The sequence below is a fragment of the Pelodiscus sinensis genome, chromosome 6 (genome assembly GCF_052426305.1).
Source record: "Pelodiscus sinensis isolate ZL-2025 chromosome 6, ASM5242630v1, whole genome shotgun sequence".
NCBI lineage: Eukaryota > Metazoa > Chordata > Testudines > Trionychidae > Pelodiscus > Pelodiscus sinensis.
Window position 1 is genome coordinate 69,345,945 of NC_143057.1, and position 20,247 is coordinate 69,366,191.

Genomic DNA, 20,247 nt, shown 5'->3' on the forward strand with positions numbered 1-20,247 from the left:
AATGGATTGAGAAGTTTGTCTTCAGCATAAGGAGTAGCATAACAGAAGGGCACAGATAGGCTCTGTCTACACTATTTGTTTTTTATGGAAGAGGAAATGCAAATGAAGTGCTCATTAGCAAATCTCATTCTCTCATTTGCATATTCTCTTCCAATCGTTTTGCAGAAGAGGTTTTTACACACACAAAAAAATCACAGTGTAGACGGGGCCATTTTTTGAAAAAAAAAAAACCCTTTTGTGCAAGATCCTGTAAACCTCATTTTTTTGAGGAATACGGGATCTTGCGCAAAAGGTTTTTTTTCCAAAAAATGGCCCCCTCTACACTGTGGTTTTTTTTGCAGAAACCTCTTCTGCAAAAAGGATTGGAAGAGAATATGCAAATGAGAGCATGAGATTTGCTAATGAGTGCTTCATTTGCATTTCCTCTTCCACAAAAAGGAAACAGTGTAGATGGAGCCATAGAGACATAGTGGGCACTGAGTCAGTGTCATTGGGAAAGTAAAGAGAGCTTGGGGGAACATGAAAGAAGATGGGCTCTGACTTGCAAAATCTTGGAATCTCTGATGTAAGACCATCAAAACAAGAGTAAGAAATTTGAACTTGATACTCAATGCAATGAAGTGACTCAAAGGCTGAGGCGGGGAGAACGGGTCACATAACCAAGCATCAGACTAGAGAGATAATTTTGGCAACAGCAATTTGGATAGTTAGAGAAGGGGGAAGTTACTGTCAACAAGATTAGAGAGAGGGAGATTGCAGTAATTGAGGTGACAGTTGGGGTTAGCAAAAGATTTTAAGAGTAAGATAGCAGAGAACATGTGGATTTGGGAGAATATATCATTAGGAATCACTGGAATAAAAGAAACAGCTAATCTTGGGTCATTCAAATCGTTCCTAGGAAGATTCCCACAATCAGGATTTCACAATTCTGCCTTCATCTCAGAGCCTAAGTTAGGATCTCTCCAAATACATCATAATCCCTATGGTGGCCAGAAAAGTAGTCTCTGATGGAATCCATCCGAAATTTGGTAAGAGATTTGTAAATTAAGATCATGTCTTGAAATACTGCTGTGTGGTGAAGGGTGAGCCCACGGAGTTCACAAAACACAAATCTGTGTTTCAGAGTGAAAGAGGGAGTGGGAGAGGAAAATTTTGTCAGTCTTCATTGCCTATCACTTACACTGCTGCATACTGCACCAATTTCAGCCTTCTTGTGGAAGTTGCAATTAGTAAGGTAGAGGGAGTTGCAATCACCTTGGCTGTGTTCTTACTTGATGAAGAGTCCAGTGAAAATGGCAGAGAGCATTCTTTAATACTGTGGCAATCTGTATTTCTGGGACTGGGGATTTTAGCATCTATTTTTTCAGAACTTGAGTAGTTGCCAATAATTGGAGTTTTACATTTTTTTGCTCTTTTAGCATCTCAATATATCCTCCAATTAGAACATGCAAGCTATATTATATTTTAGAGGTGGATTTCATCTACCTTTAATGAGCTTCTGCAGTGCAAAGCTGGACATTGGATTTTTGGTGTGGGTTTTTTATTTTAAATTGAGTCAGATGCTTTAGACAAAATTCTTCTTCACATTACGGTCAAGAGTGATAAAAAGTCAGCAAAATTAAGCTGAATGCTTTTTACAACTTTGAAATCAATTTGAAGTGTATGAATGAACAGAAGGTGGAAATTGTAACCTGGTATTTGAACAGTGCTGTCGTTGCTCCATCAGTGAATTCGGGGTTTTAAAAAATGGAGTTTTCACCTTCAAAGATATTAGAGAATTAAATCTATGAAAGTCCCCCCCATATGCTTATGTTGTTGTAGAACAGCTCAGATATATTTGGCAACAGAAATAAGTGTCACAATAAAAGTCATATGGAATAGATATATATTTAGCATTCCCAGAGTGAAAGATCATTGATTATTATATATCCATGGCAAAGTGAATTGATAGAGCTATAAACCTGATAGTAATAATTATTAAGGGGTTATGATAAAGTTAAGAAACCAAATCCATTTTAAAATATTTATTTTCTCACAACTGTGTGGCAGTGGAAACAGCAACTATGTTAAAAGTTCACTTCAGTTTTTCTTTTAAATACCACATTTTAAGTAAATAGGTCAAATAAATACACCAAACACATGCATGTCACTACAATCTAGAGTATCAAGAAGCAGAATCAATGAACCAAAGCAGTGTGGGATCACATATCACAACAGAAGGCATTGAAGAAAAGTAACTTGATTTTGGACTTAAATTCTTACTATTGGAATTTTCTTTCCTACATATCTGCATTTGTGCTACCTTGTGCTGTGAGTCCATTAGCTCTCACAAGCAGAGCAAGGTTGGTAGAGTTAGTGTTTGGATAGGACACTAAAAAAATGGCATTTCTGTAGCAAATGATGACAATTTCCCAGACATCTGTGCTCCGGCATGATGCAAAAAGGTGGTGATGTACTTCTGGAGCTGCTATTATTTGGGAAAATATGTAAAACTAATGCTGGATTAAAGCCCCTACTTTTTTTTTTTTTTTTTAACCTTCTGGCATTGAGATTTCTCTTGAAACTTAGAATATGTCTGCCGTGCCCCACCTTTTGGACTGTGAGGGGTGTGAGTTGCAGTGTGCACCAACGTGCTATGCTGTAATGCCCCCTGGGGGAACGCTGCATGTATTAACTGAAAGGTTCCAAATTCATGTTAATGAAGTCTCCTTCCAACAGGATGACATTAGTGAAACTAGGAATCTTTGAGTTTGTGCCTGTACTTGCCACATGGGCATTAGCGTGCAACCTTTTGATGGGCACTGTTACTCACACCTAGTAGACTAAGCTGCGGGGATATGTAGACCTAGCCTTAGGTTCCTCACACCTAAGACAATTTTGAAAACAGAATTTAGGATCCTAAGTCAGTTACATAATTCTGAAAATCTTCCCATAAGCAAACATTTGAGTGTGGTTTTATTTGATCCCTAATTATGTTAATTAGTTAGTGGCAATGTTCTTCTGAAACTGGATTTCTGTCTTGACGGGGTGGAGGTGGGGGGGAAGGTGATGAATCCATCCTAACAGAAGGATGTGTGTAATGATAAGCCATCTTTCCTGCAATAAATTGTCACGTTGATGTCAAAATTTCAAGCTGGAAAACCCAACCCAGAAGTCATTCTAAACTTTTACTCCTTTCACTTAGACAATATAGTATCCCCACTCTTCTACTTCCCACTCAGCTGGAGCATCTCAAAGAAAGGTTATGTCCTACCTAAAGTAATGGCTTTATTTTCTTGCTTTGGCTTTCCTGGAAAGAGGAAGACATTCATTTAAAAATGAAGGAGAAGCAGATTTCTATCAAGTGAAAAGAAGTTAAGGAAGCTTGTCCCATACTTCATTGTACAGGCTGTGTCTAGAATTCTTTCAGGGACATAGCATAGCTCCTTTGTAAATGCAGTATTAAGGATGACACTTTAATTAGACATAAAAACTATGCATTTCAGAGTTAGGACAGTGTTTCTCAACTAGTGGCACGAATACCCTTCAGGGTACTAGAGAGAAGTCGGGGGGGGGGGGAGAGGGGGAAGGGTAATGTCAACACAACTGAAATTTGGAGAAAACTGAATTTTTGTTTTAAGTTTTACAGTGCTTTATTATTTTTGTACTTTTTACACCCAAAAATGTCATCGCTCCCCCAGCTACGATTAAGTTGTTTAAACAAATGTGTTGCAATGGTAGAAAAAAAATTGTGTCTGAAAACTGTATGTACTGGGGGTACTTATAAATTTTTAAGGGGTACTTTAAGATGAGAAACACTGAGTTAGGATGCCCATTGTCTCTTTGTGCATATGTATTGCACAGGGTATTTCATTAAATGACCACATGTATTCTCCAAAATGCTGCATACTATATGTGAGTTTAATGTCAGATAAAATTATGCACTTTATATATAAATCAAGAGCAACTCAAAACTGAGGTTACTTTAAAAGTCACACTGTAGGGGTTTTATTTTTTTAAACTACCTTCAGAACATGTACAGTAATACAGTTTGCATACTTTCAGCTTAGTTTATGCAGGAAATCCCATTGGCAAAAATGGTTATCTGTAACTAGCTAACTGTGCTCAGAACTTTACGTTTTCTCCTCACCTGCTGTTATGATTTGTTCTGAACTGGAATTGTGAATCCTATGTTCTGTAGGCTTTGCTACTGCAGTTTAAAATATGACCAAGGAGAAAACAAAGCAGACAGGGACATTGAATTGGCAGGCTACCAGAATCAGTGCTTGGATGTATTCTAATGATCTGATGTTGAAAACACAGAAGCAGCACTTCTGTGTTTCTAAATAAATACATGTTTCTAAAACAATCAGAAATAATGTACTTTGGTGTAATATCACAGGCTACATATTGAGACCACAATGTTTAGCACATATATAAATTTACTCTAAATAAGGATATCCCTTGTTAACAAGACTGTCATCACACTATGTGATAAGAACATTTTTAGAAAGTCTGGTACATTTGAGACCAGAGAAAAGCATCATGAATTATCAGAAATATTTAAATTCTGGCTCTAGTTGAGGGGCTCTTTTCTGGCAGAATACTAACTGCATTTCTGAAACGTGGATCAGCAAGGCACTCTTATAGCTAGACTTGTAGAAAAAAACCAAGTTTATTGAAGGGCACATTCTGGTAAAAGTTTGGAATTGGAAATATGCTGCAACTTTAATCAGATGATCATAGCACACAATGTTTAAAAGAAACTTACTTAGAGATATAAATTGAATTGTTGGAATAATGCAATCTAGAAATTGTATATTAAAAGCCAATTTTTAAACATAGATTATGTCCACAAAATCCAACAGTTGTATGTGCAAATTGGGTGATTGGGACCTAATCTAAAGTCTGTTGAATTCAGTGGGGTTTTCATTAGACCTTTATGTAGGCAAAATGTTACCTGACTTCTGCATGATAACACCAAATTGCATCCAGAATAGGTAGGTGCCTGTGCACTTACACATTTTGCCATAAAATAAATAGAAATGAAACTTTCCTACAATAATTTTTTTAAATGCAGGGTACTCAACAATGGGAGAAAAATTAGAAAGTTATTATTGTAAAATATAAAATTTTTTTATTCTGCTGGAAATGATTTCTGCATAAAGTAATTGCATTGTAAAAATAGTAAAACTTTACAATAATTGTCGCTAAACTGAAAGACAACTAGAAAAGGTACAATTTACACACAAATTAATATTAAATTCAGTTTATTTGTATCAGCTTTAATATGAAAATTATCTGAAGTCCATTTAATATCACAAAATTTCACATGTAATGTATTCACCTAACTGTGTTAAAGAAAAGTTCACATTCTTTGCATTTTTGTGTTGTATTTTCTCATGAATAGCATCCCACATTATCCAGAGATATGGAATCTGGTAATGAAATATCCTTCTGTAATGGCAAGCAAAAAGCTTTAAAAAGTAGCTGTGTTAGTCTGTAACTTAAAAAACAATTAGTAGTCCTGTGGCATCTTAGGGTGCATCTCCGCAGTAGGGCTTAACTCAAAATAAGCTATGCAATTGAGCTATGTTAATTGCATAGCTTATTTTGAAATTGGGAGCATCTACACAGCACTTATTTTGAAATAAAGTGCTCTTCCTCCAACTTCCCTTACTCCTTGTACAATGAGGGTTACAGGAGTCCAAGTAAGAAGTCCTCCAGCTTGACAGTATTTCAACATTATTTCAAAATAACAGCCTGCTCTGTAGACACAGACTAAGTTATTTTGAAATAAGCCTAGTTATTTCAAAATAATGTTGCTGTGTAGATGTAGAGACAACAAAAATATATAGCATCATGAGCAAAACTCACTTCATTAGATGATGAATTGGAATAGAAATAACAGAAACCAAGTACTTTTAACATGAAAAAAAAAAGTACCTGTCATTTGTAGGTACTTTTTTTTCCTGTTATAAGTACTTGGTGCTAATGAGGCTAATTAAGTGGGCTGGAAGTGTCCCATACTTAACTTCTGATGTAAAATACAGTGTTCAAGGGAGGGGAGACCTGCTTTATAATACAACATTCAGGTTATGTTGGTTGCTGTAAAAAAATGAGTTTTGAGTCTCAGTTTTGTGCAAGTCAAATCTCAAACAATCAAAAATTCAAATCTCAGGAAAATATAAAAAGATTAAAAGGAATATAAAATGGGAGAGAACTATAGAAGCTACTGAAAAGGATGGCAGTGGAGCCATAAGTATATGGAGCCCACATGTCCTCTTCTATCTTGTAAGTGTACTCGTGCAAGTTACCAAGCAGACTCTCACTTGCTTATGAGTTCTTACAGGAACAAAACCTATGTTGTTATGGCTGCAAATTGCAACTATTTCTCATTACAGTAGAACCTCCGAGATACAAACTGATCAGTCAACCACCCACTTTGTTTGCTGCTGCCTCATTGCATTCTTTTGGTTCCAAAGAGCCATAAAAAAAGAATAAAGCAAACATGGCAGAGTACTGTGTAGAAAGTAAAGTATCAAAAAAAGAGGGGTGGAGGGAAGCAGCAGTAAACTTTTGAAAACTCTAATATTTTGTTCAGCATTATGAACATTTACAATTAAGAACCACCTCCATTCCCAACGTGTTTGTAACTTTGAGCTTCTATTGTATTATTTTTACGACCTTCCAGAGTATGATACGACAGGAGCAGGAATCAAACCCATATCTCCCACACAGCACTACAAAATACTTCCACAAAGACACTGAGCATGATGGCTCTTTATTGACCTCCTGTATGTGAAATGATTTCTTAATCTCAGCCTACTTGCTAGGAAAACAAGTGGATTCCTTTAAAATATAGACGTTGCAACTCCCTGGAATAAATAAGCTTGGAGGAGAAGTTTTCATCACTGCTGAAGTAACACTGATTTAATACTCAGGATGACTACATAGTTGGTTTTGCATGTGTGGAGACATGAATTTTTACCCGTACTCTCTATCATCCATATTCAAAGCCGTTAGTGATGTATTTAAATGCATATTGAATCCAAGCCTGTGAGGGAATCTGAGGGGGTATAGTTCAGAATGCGTATTGACTTTTGACTCACCCATTTTGCAGTATATAGGTCACAATGTGGGCCTCAACTCTAGGCTGTCCTCTACTGACATTCCCAAAATTCCTTGCACCTGTGTCTTCTGCCTGATCACTGCCCGCTATGCTCAGGAAGCTATGTGCTGGTTCAGATTCTCTTGTCAGCATTTAATCTTTCATTTTCCAGGCAGACTTCTCCAGTTTTTTAACTCAGTACAGCTCAGCCTAGATGTTTGGTTTACAAGATGCCCACCTTCAAGAGTGCTGCTAAGCTACCTGAGGGTCCCAGCAGGATACTAGTTAATAACTATGCAAATTCAATGGAGCCTGTGAGTGTAAATGTGAAAATGGACGGTAGCCATGAAGGAGAGGGCTTTATTATTCCCTTGTTAATTACATACTGGACTGTAAATTTCTCCAGGCCACTTAATGTCTTCCTGTCATGCAGGTTCATTCCTTGTTAAATTACAGCTTTTATGCATGTGTATTCATGACAAATACATCAAAGTTTCACTAGCTTAATTTTGCTCATAAAATTACCCTTCCACACAGATACAATTCCACTGATTTTGGTCTTTAACTGTTAAAAGAATTGGAGAGAAAAAAATGGAGGATAAGTTTGAGGAAACAGAGGATTTTATAACTACTCTATATTCTAATTTGTATCTAAGTTTGATCACAATGTTTACAGACATAGAAAAACTGCTTTATGATTCTGGATGTAGCTAACTACACTGGGTGAAGAGTAAAGTCTTTAGGATTGATGTTAATCTTCTGATATATAACAGGCTATTAAACATGTGCACTGAAGCAATGGCCACTGTGCTCAAAATACAGCTCCATTAAATGTGTATAAGAAATAGAGAAAGTATTATAAAAGGAAATTTGCAAACTATGTATGTTTCCTTCAGGACAGAAATCAAAATACACTCAAAGGGGAAACATAATAAGCCCTGGAATCGTGACAAAGATTGCGTGGATAGCCCTTCTTTCCGGAAGCATCGTGTTTAAGGCATACAATGCAAATGACAAGGAAAAAGTAGAAATAATAAGAGGTTTTAAACCCTGTAGAAATATCAAGAGTTATTGCCTCAACTGATGGATTTTTTTTAAAGGAACAACTTTAAAAAATTAACACGGGGCAGAAGCAATTATGATAAAAATACTTTAAAAACCACAACAAAAATGACCAGCTGATTCTTCTCTTTCTCAGGGACATTCACAAAAATGGAAAACACTGCAAAGCAAGTGTGCAAAATGTGACTTGTTCATTAGTTACAACAACTGACAAAAAACAACAACTCTTTGCACTTCAAATTTGCCTGTGTCATTACGGGACAGGGAGATTTTTCCATCTAATTTTTTATTTTTTTTTACATAATGAAACAGAGCACTGTCCATGGAGGTGAGACCCCTAATGCTCAAAGTGTAAATATAATTTGTGGCACCAAGAGATCACAATCTGCATCTCTCCTGTATGATTAAGCAATATCAATTGCACAGAATGAGAAGACTTTGGGAGAAGAGGTGTACAGGTGACTAAGAATATAAATTAAAAGGAAATGCTCAAAAGAAATTTATGAAAGAGCAAAAATTAATCTCTTCTTTGGGTTTGAGCTCATGCTTCAGTTTTTTAAAGATTTCTGAACAAAAATAAAAATCTCAGAGGGGTAGCTGCGTTACTCTGTAACTTAAACAAAACCGAGTAGCCTTGTAGCACCTTAGAGACTAACAAATATATATGAGTTTTGTGGCCATCTGAGGAAGTGTGTTTTGTCCATGAATGCTCATTATACACTCTATATATTTTTGTTAGTGCCTGGGAGGAAATGAACAGAACAGGGAATCATAAAGTGATCCATCTCCTGTTACCCATTCCCAGTCTCTGACAGAGGCGAAGGACACCATTCCTTCCCAACCTGGCTAAAAGCCATTGATGGGACTATTTGTTGTTTTTTCAAGAATGGGAATGTTTATGAATGGATAATAGATAGTATAAGTAGATCACATGTGAAACAAGTTGTGCTGTGTCGGCAGACAATTTTAAATGAGGCACATACAGGGGCAGGATCAGTCTGCATAGAACAACTGGCACAATGGAGCCTGTAAGTGAAATGCAACAGCATTGTCTGTAAGATCTGCTGAGTGTTTAACTAGCTCTTCAGGATTCTCTGATATACTACCATATGCTTATCTCTCTTCTTTGCCTCCGATCTTTCAAATCAGCATTACCCAAACTATGGGCCACCGCCCTGTACTGGGCCACGGGAAAAAAATACTGGGCCTTTGCATGCCTGGTGGCTGCCAGCAGGGCCGGCCTTAGGCCGATTCGTGCCCCGCACCCCTGAAACCAGAAGTGCCGGCGAGTTACAGAGCCGGGGGCCCTGCTCCACCAATATGTGGAGCTAGATCTCTCCCCCAGCTCTGTCTGGAGCGGGCCCAGGCCCGGGCCCGGCTCTCCCCCCCGCGTGCCGGTCCCCCCCGTGCATCCTCCCACCCCGCCCCCAGAGTGTCTCTGCCATGCGTGGCTCCTCCTCACCGCCTGCTGCCGTCCACGCGCAGCATTGCACGTGGGCATGGAGGACGCCCAGGCATGACGTGACATCACAGCCCGGGATTTTAAAATTCTCTGGAGGCATGTGGCAGGGCCATGCTGGCTCCAGGTTCAGCCTCCGGGGCCTGAGCGCAGCCTCCGGCCCCGTAATGTGGAAGGCAAAAGGTAGGGAACGGGCTTGGGTGGCGGCGGGGAGGGGAGACGGCAGTGGGCTTGGGCAGAGGTGGAGGCAGAGGCGGTGGCAGTGGCAGTGGCAACGGCGGCGGCAAGGGGAGCAGGAGGGAGGAATGAATCGGCCTGCGGGGAGTGGGACTGACCTGGTCATATGTAGATAACGACGCTGCATCCATTCCCCCCTCCCCCTCGCAAAGCACAAAGCATGAGTTAGTCCAACCCCGGGGATTCTACTGTCCTCCCCCACACACACACCCCTTGAGTAGTTGCGAACTGTCTGGCTGGTAGACACACTCATGCAGCCTGAGCACATTTACCAGCCAGGCAGTTCGAAACTACAAACTGATACATTTACCTAATGTTATATGTCTGGTATTTTCTCAGTTTGTTTTTTATGTGTTTATATTTTTGGGCCACAAAAAGCAGTACGGAAAAAAAAGGGTTCCAACTAAAGTAAAAAGTTTGGGAAACCCTTTCTGTCTGTCTTACAGTCCATTTATCCAATCCATATTCCTTAACTTGCTGGCAAGAATATTGTGGGTGACCATATCAAAAGCTTGGCTAAAGCTGGCACTGGGGGTTTTGGGAGGACCAGAAACAACTTATTTAAATATTCATCATTTGATTAATGAATATGCAAATGAACATTACCGGTCCTCCAAAAGTTCATGAATGGATTTACTGGTCCCCGTGTCAAAAAGTTTGGGAACCCCTGTTTCAAATGATAGACCTAAAATTCGGTGTGGATTGGCAAAAAAGTGTTTATTTTCCAGTTCACAGTTTATGAAGTATCTAAGCTCTAAAAACATCTTAAAATATATTAGCAATCTTCCCATGAACCACCCTTTAAAAGTGATATTTGCTCTTCTGGAGTGACAGTCCTTCCTTCCAAGCACTCACTACCACAATAACAGCTAGAATCTGATTCGCTCTGAGTCAAAATTAGGAAAAGCTTCCTATCTGTCAAGGTGGTAAACACTGGAATAAATTGCCTAGGGAGGTTGTGGAATCTCCATCTCTGGAGATATTTAAGAGCAAGTTAGATAGACATCTATCAGGGATAGTCTAGATGGTACCTGGTCCTGCCATGAGGGCAGGGACCGGACTCAATGACCTCTCGAGGTCTCTTTCAGTTCTAGTGTTCAATGATTCTATGATTATCCAGCCAAACAGTAGAGAAAACAACAAGTAGTCCTGTGGCACCTTAGGGTATGTCTACACTTGCCCCCTAGTTCGGACTAGGGAGGCAAATGAAGCATACCGAAGTTGCTAATGAAGCATGGGATTTAAATATCCTGCACTTGATTAGCATATTCGCGGCTGGTTGCCATTTTAAAATGCCGGTTGCCCGATTTAACTTGCCGCGCGTAGATGCGGTAGTCCGATCCAACACCCTTCCCTTGAATTAACTGTTACTCCTCATTGCACAAGGAGTAACAGTTAATTCGAGGGAAGAGTTTTGGATTGGACTACCGTGTCTACATGCGGCAAGTTAAATCGGGCAACCGGCATTTTAAAATGGCAACCGGATGCTAAGCAAGTGTGGGATATTTAAATCCCGTGCTTCATTAGCAACTTCAGTATGCTTCATTTGCCTCCCTAGTCCGAACTTAGGTGCAAGTGTAGACGTACCGTTAGAGAGTAGCAAAAATATGAATGTTAGTGGGTAAAACCCACTTCATCAGATAAACTTTGCCCACAAAAGCTCGTGATCCTATATATTTTGGTTAGTCTCTATGACGCCACAGGACTATTCGTTGTTTATAAAGTTACGGACTAACATCACTACCCCTCTGAGACAGTAGACCGAGAGAGACAGAGAAGGAAAAAAAAAAACAAAAATCTGTTTGTTGCCACAGGGGTATTTTCATTTGTTCAGCTCAATTTGTTTCAGTATTTCATATTTAATGGTTCACTTACTTATTGTTATTCTATCTTAAAACATTTAAGGATACTTAAATAGGATATATCTAAAGCCATATAGAGCTTTATTATTATTATTAATTATTATTATTATTGGATTAAAATACCTATTTGGGGGATATAACAGGCAATTCTTTGTGATAGGAGGATATGCTTTCAAAAACCTCTCTACCACTCTCTTCTCTTAAAAACTTATCAGCATCACAAGGGGGACTGAATAGCTTTGAAAATCCAGCTTTTACCAAATTGCCTAAATGGGAGGTTAGAAACCTGGTTTTGAGTGTACCTAGCACTTGAAAAATTAGTCCTATGCTCTTTTGAAATTCTAGCTTAGAGGGCCTGCAGGCTCAGACCCTTGGGAACTGAGATATACAAACTCTTAGAATTATTTTAAGAAGTGCAATTAAAGTATATTGTGTAATGGAAAAATTATTCTACGATTCATTACCTATGAGGAAGACTGAAAGAATTGGGCTTGTGTAGCTTGGAAAAGGGGGGGACATAATAGTGGTTTTCAGGTATCTAAAAGGGTATCACAAGGAGGAGGGAGAAAAATTGTTTTCCTTGGCCTCTGAGGATAGGACAAGAAGCAATGGGCTTAAACTGCAGCAAGGGAGGTTTAGGTTGGATGTTAGGAAAAACTTCCAAACTGTCAAGGTTGTTAAACACTGGAATAAGTTGCCTAAGGAGGTTGTGGAACCTCCATCTCTGGAGATATTTAAGAGCAGGTTAGATAGACATCTATCAGGGATGGTCTAGGCAGTACTGGGTCCTGCCACGAGGGCAGGGGTCTGGACTCTATGACCTCTTGAGGTCCCTTCCAGTTCTAGTGTTCTATGATTCTATGATTTCCTACGAGGTTGAAGAGGCATTGTGATTGGGAAGAATGAGCACAGGAATGTTCTGTGAAAAATTTGCACAGTTATTTTTGTTCCAAATATAAAACATTTCACAGCACAAAAAGATCTGAGCATATTTTAAGAAGAAATTTTGAAATTAAATACTTCATAATAAAAAATAAACTCTTCATTTTACCCAGGTACTGGGTCCAATTTTGGTCACCTCTGTATAGAAAGGATGTGGAGAAACTAGAAAGTATCCAGAGGCAAGTGACAAAGATGATCAAAGGGCTGCAGTGCAAGCCATATAAGCGAAGGCTGAAAGAACTGAGTACACTGAGTGTACATCTACACTGCTTTGTCCAGGGAACGCGTTTGCTCTCCCGCTTTGTGTGTGTGTGTGTGTGTGTGTGTGTAAGTGCAATGCGCTCTTTCGGAACCCCTGTCTTCCTCATTCCACGAGGAAGAAGGGATCTTCCAAAAGAGGGGGATTTTCTGAAATTTGGCACAGTGTAGATGGGCCAAATTTCAGAAAAGCCTCTCCTGAAAAAAAAATCAGAAAAAGTGGTAGCGTAGACCTAGCCTGTGTTTGGAAAGAGGAATACTGGAGGGGGACATGATAGCAATCTTAAAATACCTGAAAGGCTGCCATAAAACCAAGGGAGAAAAGTTGATCTCTCTTGCCACAGAGGGCAGGATAAGAGGCAATGGATTTTAACTCGATCATAGCACATTTAGCTTAAATCTCAGGAAAAACTTCCTATGTGTGTGACAACAGTAGAAGAATAGAACTGGCTGCCTAGGAGAGTTGTGAAAGCTTCTTCACTGGAGGTTTTCAAAAGAAGGCTGGATAGCTGTCTTTCTGCGATTGTTTAGACACAACAAATTCTTCATCTTGGCAAGGAGTTAGACTAGATGACCCTTGTGGTCCCTTCTAAACTTATGATTTGAATATTCTGTTTTAATCAATATTTTTAGAACATTTTTTGTGTTGTCCACTCAAAATCAACATTTTAAATTTCAATTCAATGTTTTGTATTTAAAATACATTTTAAATGGAAATGTCTATTTGCAACCTAATTTGTCCAAGTCTATACTTCAAAACCTTTTATAAAAATTTCAGATGGAATTTTAGGATACATTGGTTGATTTAGCTTTGAAGTGCTGCTTAGAAACAAAATGTTTATTTCAAATTTCCTGTTGAAAAATAAACAACTATGTCCCATGAAAAATTTCTGATGGGAAAATGTTTTGGTTGAAAAATGTTGACCACAGCTGCCAGGACTGTGGGAAGTGGCAGCCAGTATGTCCCAGCATCCCTGTTTCCTGCAGGTGACGCTTTCCCGCAGCTCCCATTGGCTGGGAACAGAGTACCACTGGCATTAGAAGCTACAGAGAACATTGCCTGTGGTCAGTCAATGTCAGCAAAATCTCTCAGGGCCCATAATTGGATTATTCTGATGGTCCTCATGTGACCTGTGGGCTGCAGGTTGCCCACTACTGTTCTAACACCAAAAAGGTTAATTGTGATCACATTATCTGATTTCCTGCATAACACACCCAATCTTGATTTGAAAATTGCCAGTGATGGTAATGTCACAGCCTTTTGTAAACTACCAATAATTAATTACCCCTACATTAAAAATGTACATATTATTTCACCTTGCTGCTATTTATGCATTAATATACACTCGTCTGCTAATGCAAAGAGCCCTCTCTTATCCTATTTCTGTTCCCCATGTACTACTTTTAGACTATCATCAAGTTGACCGTTAACCTTCTCTCTGTTGAGCTACATAGATGGATCTTGTTAAGCTACATAGATTGATCTCCTTGTCTTTCACTAAAAGAAATGTTTTCCAATCCTTTAATCATTCTTGCGGCACTTCTCTGAACACTCCAATTTTTCAACATTTTTCTTGAAGCATGGGCACCAGAAATGGATGCAGTATTTCAGTAATGCCTATACCAGTACCAAATTCAGAGGTAAAATCAGTTCTCAACTCATGGGTGGCACAATCTTCCCAAACCGCCCGCCTGGCCCCACCCACACTCCGCCCCCACAACATCTACTGTAGGCATTCTGGGGGTGTAGTGTTGCTGCCCCTAGTGCCCACTCTCCCTGTGCTCCTGGACCAGGATAGCTGGGCCTATGTGCCCATCCCACTTCTCTCACAATGGTGGTGGAGGGTGAACGTGCAGCACTGCCTTGCCTCCCTGTGGTGGGGATGGGTGGAGTGGCAGCTTCGCTCCCATGGGGGACAGGTACCCAGCAGAAGGGGCAGGGCTGAGAGCTGGGCTAGGGACTTGCCTCCTGCAGCCCTACCTTTACCTGCCCATATCTCAACTCCTACTTGAGTTTCCTCTGTTTATATAGTCAAGAATGCATTAACCCTTTTGGATCACAGAGCTGTCTAGGGGCTCATATTCAGTTGATTATCTAACATGGCCCCAAATCTTTTTCAGAGTCACTGCTTCCTGGGATAGAGTCCCCTATCCTGTAAGTAATACCAGTATTCTTTGTTCCTGGATATAGTACTTCACATTTGACTATAAAATACAATGCATATTATTTTCTTACATATAGGTATTCACCATGTTTCCAATTTCTGTGTCACCTGCAAACTTTATCAGTGATAATATGTTTTCTTCCCAAGTCACTGGAAAAAAAGCTATTAAGTAGCACAGGAGGAAGAACCAGTCTCCCAAGAGATTCCACTAGAAACACATCTGCTCAATGATAATTCTTTATTACATTACATTCTGAGATCTACAACTTGCACTATTGTAATATGTTTGAATGATTTTGTATTGTTCTTGATTGTTAATCAAATTGTTGTGCAGTAGTAAATCTTAGTTACAGAAATAAAAAAGTATTACTTAGTATTATATTACTGTTAATTTCTCCATGATTTAATTAAACATACTATTTGAATATCTACAAGTTAATATTTTTTCACGTGTATGTGGCCTGCTCTTAACTAAACACAGAAACAAAAAAGGTATTCTCACCAGAAATAAATGAAAGAGTAGATAGCATTTAAATAGTAAATGACTGAGGGATGTAGCATTCTGGCTTTGTATGTATGAACTGGGTGATGTACTCTCCCTCTAGCATGGTTGTTGCTAAGAGAAGATAAGTGACTACATACTACTACTAGCAGGTACTGGAGAGATCTTTTAGGTTTTCTCTTGGCTTCAGGTATGTGTCATTTTTCGAAGGACAGGTCACATTCCTTTTGCTGTGCTCCTAAGCAGTTCCAATCTTAGAAAGAAATATGGAGATATACCTCTTTCATAGAACTGGAAGGGACCTTGCGAGGTCATCAAGTCCAGTCCCCCTCCCTCAGGGCAAGGCCAAGGTCAAGTATCATACCTGACAGATTTTCCCCAGACCCCTAAATGTTCCCTCAAGGACTGAACTCACAACCCTGGGTTTAACAGGCTAATGCTCCAATGACTGAACTATCCCTCTGTCAGCCGACGGTCAGGGCAGTGAGTCCCTTATGACCGGCTGAAGTTCTTTTAAATTGTGCTTGGTTCTGTTACAGCAACTGAAGGAGTCAGGTTAAAGCTTAAACAGTTACTATTTTATTGTTACAGGGTAAACTTAGCTGTTAAATGCTACTACTGTGTTACAGATAACACAGACACTACAAAGGACAGGACAGAAATTACACTAATAAGTTACTTACAGGTACCATGAAACCCTTTTGGTTTTCTGAGCTTTTATTAAATGCATGCAAAATAGACACATAGCAGGTATATATTCTCACCCCTGCGTTCCAGACTTGGCGTGGCCAGTGTCTTTCTCTCAATCCCTCGGGAAGAAGTAGGGCGAGGTTGGGCGTCCCACAGACCTCGGGAGACAATCAATACCTGCCAGCAGGTATAGATGATTGGAGCTCAAATGGGGTGGGCTGCTGAACCTCTTTTATACCCCTTGGGTCATGTAGGCTTCTTCCTGGGCTCAAGTGGCCAATTAGGAAAAATGGCTTTGAATGCCAAGTTTCCCACGAAGGGTGCAAAGCATAATTTACACCTGGGAAAATGCAGACAATGGGCACCTCTGGTATGTGATGGGCAAAGATTCCTCTCCTGGGACAGTGCAGGTGTGTCAATTACTGGTACTAGCCATCAGGGCGACGGGAGGCCCCGGGTCGTCAGCTAGCCCATTTACTGTCTGGTTTCTGTTTATGGTAGAGTCAGGGACAGGCAGCAAACCTGTGTTCCCAGGGCATCAAAGGCTGACTGCCTTTCTCTTGCTCTCTGGGGGGGGGGGGGGAAACAAGATGGGGTTTTTGTGTCTGGCTACACCCTCCCAAATTATGTGTGAGTAACTTATCAATATGAGTAAAGGAAGTTACAATCAGGCTCCCAATAATTTGCAACTCATGAACTCGTTACAGTACAATGCTTGAATCTGAGACTCCCATAATTCTGTATTTCCTCTTTATTCTGCTAAATATCACCATTTCTGGTCTTTCCCCCTCATTTCATATTTTTTCCTCCTAGTAAATCTTTTTGTTTGTTGTTATTTAACCATATACAACATCACACATCTTAGTCCAACTTCTCTTTCACAACCAAATGTCATTTTTGCATTTAAATTCTGGCAGAACTTCAATTTTTCCTTGACCCTTAGAGCTTTTGAAACAGTCTATGTACAGTAATTTCATCATTCCATTTGTCCCTGAATTCATAACAGCACACAGGCACTAAACAAGGGAAAATGTAGTGAAAGTAACTTAAAATGTTCATACCCAAAACTGTTCAAATTTTTATAAACTGTATTATAAAGATAGCTTGTGATCTTGTTTCACACTGGGTAATGAAAGTGAAAACTGGCATCCATCCATAATAATTCTAGAGGAGATTCAAAGCATTCATCTGTTGAATTTGCAATTCCTATTTCTTACATAATTAATCATGTTACTTATCAAACCGATAAGTTGTTGCTGTTACCAATATGCAGTATTTCATAAACATCTGACTTAATGCCTGATTCAAGGTCACTGTGATTTTCTCCTGAAACATGAAATGCCTTTGGCCTTAGGCAGGTGGCATGCTACATGCACCTGAGATCCAGAAGGCTCTTCTTAGGGATCAGACTTCAGTTTTTCATAATGTGGTGCCCTCCCGCTCTTAGGAAAACCAACCTACCTAAATATGTTGATTTTTACCATGCTTTGGTTACCAGCTCAGAGAATGAAATTACTGTTCACCTTGGGAAGAACATAAGAGTCAGACAATATGCTGTAGAGCAGACACTCACAATGCATTATTGATCAAAGCAGATTCGTGTACTATAGTACAATTGCAAAAACACTTTCAGGAAAGCCAAATTCCCTTCTAGAAGATAAAAGGAGAAATGTGTTTACAAATAGTATGACATTTCCAATATTAAAGCAATAATAACATCTGAAAAAAATCTATATTATAATATTAGAAGGCCTACCTGTGATTTCTTCGGAATTACTGTGACCATGAACCGTTCTCTATAACATCGCAAAGAAAACGCCATGAGACATCAGATAACAACTTTAACAAAATCATCCTGGGCCACAGGTAAATAGGGGTCTCCTATTAAAAAAATAAAGACGCACATGCATTATTAATTATAATTATCATTTTTACCACAGTAAAGTCTAGAGGTTCCAACCCAGATAAGTGCCCCAATGTGATAGGTGCTGAACAAACACAAAGCAGAAGAAAGCCCATGTGTAAGCGGGGGAATGGTCCCACTATTGTGGGGAACTTTCCTGGCTTCTATACACCCCGGTGAAATGGACCAGCGAAAGGATCTGAGTCCCCGCTCCCACTTCCTTTACCCAACAGCCTCCCTGATCCTGAGGGCTCCCCGTCCACTCTCCTGAGTAGCAGAGCCCTCGAAACCCCAACAAGGCTGGGCCCAGGTTTCCTGGGGCTTAATCCCCGACCTTGTAGTCACTAGGGGCAGGAGTTAGGGTGTCCCCACTCCGAGGTGCTCTCTCTACACTGCAGGCTTTCTTGGCCCAGTGATCACTTCATAAGGTTCAAAGCAAATACAATTTATTAAACATCAATTGATTAAAGAGAAAAGAATAAGAAAAAATGAGAATGGTTAAATGAGAACACACAGCCCTGCTCTGTAGCATGGGGACATCAAAACAGCAGCCTGCAGAGTGTAAGGACAGTCCACAGTCTCTTCCTTAGAGGCCCCTTAGAGGCCTTGGATGTGCTGCAGGGGGGGGGCTGCAGGTTGGACATGCTTGCTCTGGCAGTGACCACACAGCCTCAAGCTCTAAGTGGCCAGACCCCTCTCCCAGTCCAGAGCCTCTCCCCACACTTTGCAGTTCCCAGCTGCTCACCACATCCAGCTGCAGGCTGTGCTGTGTGGCCAGTCTCTAGCTTCTAGCGTTGCTTCTCTGTTCCTTTTGGCTCTCTGAGCACTGCCAGTCTGCTGCTCAACACAGGGTCTATGCTCCTTGGGCTGTGTGTGTCTGGCTCAGCTGCTGCAAAAACTGCCCCTCAGCACACAGCTTGCTTTGCTTGGGCTGTCTCTCAGCTCCCTGTTTTTGCAGGACTTCTTCTGCACACTGCTTGCCCCCCCCTTGGGCAGTCTCTCAGCTCTCTGTTTGCTCAGAGAGAGTCGGAACAATCCCAGCTCACAGGGAGGACGGGTCCTGGCCTCTTGCTTTTCTCACTGGCCTGTCCAACTTGTCAATCAGGCTAAGCTGGAGTGGTGGCTGCTTTCTATTGTCTCTGGGGTCTGTAAGTCTCATGGTCCCTTCCCCTGTTGACACTGGGAGCTGGCAAGCCAAAAAACTCCCACAGAGTTTAAGTAAGGGGTTAACAGTCCCCTTACACATGCTCTGAAGAGCTTATTGTTTAAATAGAAGGAAAAGAGAGAAACTGAGGATGGAAAAATATATACCGTCACAATTTTATAAAGAAAGAACATAAGAACGGCCAAACTGGGTCAGACCAAAGGTCCATCTAGCCCAGTATCCTGTCTGCTGACAGTGAGCAACACCAGATGCCCCAGAGGGAGGGAACTCAACATGTAATCATCATGTGATGCGTCTCCTATCATCCCTTTCCAGAGAAACAGAGGCTAAGGACACCGTTCCTAACAATCCTGGCTAATAGTCATTGATGGACCTAATCTGCGTGCATCTATTTAACTCTTTTGAACCCTGTTAAAGTCTTAGTCCTCACCACATCCTCTGGCAAAAAGTACTAGAGGTTGACTGTGCACCGATTGAAGAAAAAATTTCCTTTTGTTTGTTTTAAACCTGCTGCCTATTAATTTCATTTGGTGACCCCTAGTTCTTATATTGTAGGAATAAGTAAAGAATGTTTCCTCGTTCACTTTCTCCACACCAGTCATGATTTTATAGACCTCTATTATATCCCCCCTTAGTCTCCTCTTTTCTAAGCTGAAAAGTCCAAGTCTTTTTCATCTCTCTTCATATGTGTTGCATATGGACCTGTTCCAAACCCCTAAGCATTTTTGCAAGCAAATCAACCTTATTTATATTCAGAAGTCAGCCACTTCTACCAACAGCCAAATCCTACTTCTTTACTACACAACACTGTGAAGGAATGTGGCAGGGGGAAGCGGTAGTAAATGATTTAGCCATCAGAGCCTTCCCCTGCTGCCACCATCATTCCTTGCAGCAGAGGAAGCCTCCAGCAGT

At 40.2% G+C, this 20,247-nt stretch overlaps 1 long non-coding RNA gene across 1 annotated transcript in view; it reads left to right on the top strand.

Annotated features, from left to right (window-relative positions):
* The first annotated feature begins 476 nt into the window (after window positions 1-476).
* LOC142829896 (uncharacterized) overlaps window positions 477-20,247 on the top strand; it is a 28,417-nt gene continuing 8,646 nt past the window's right edge. Inside the window, exons 1-3 of the long non-coding RNA XR_012904801.2 lie at window positions 477-585; window positions 899-1,028; window positions 15,032-15,065. This is a non-coding gene — a long non-coding RNA (uncharacterized LOC142829896). The remainder of the gene's footprint in view (window positions 586-898; window positions 1,029-15,031; window positions 15,066-20,247) is intronic.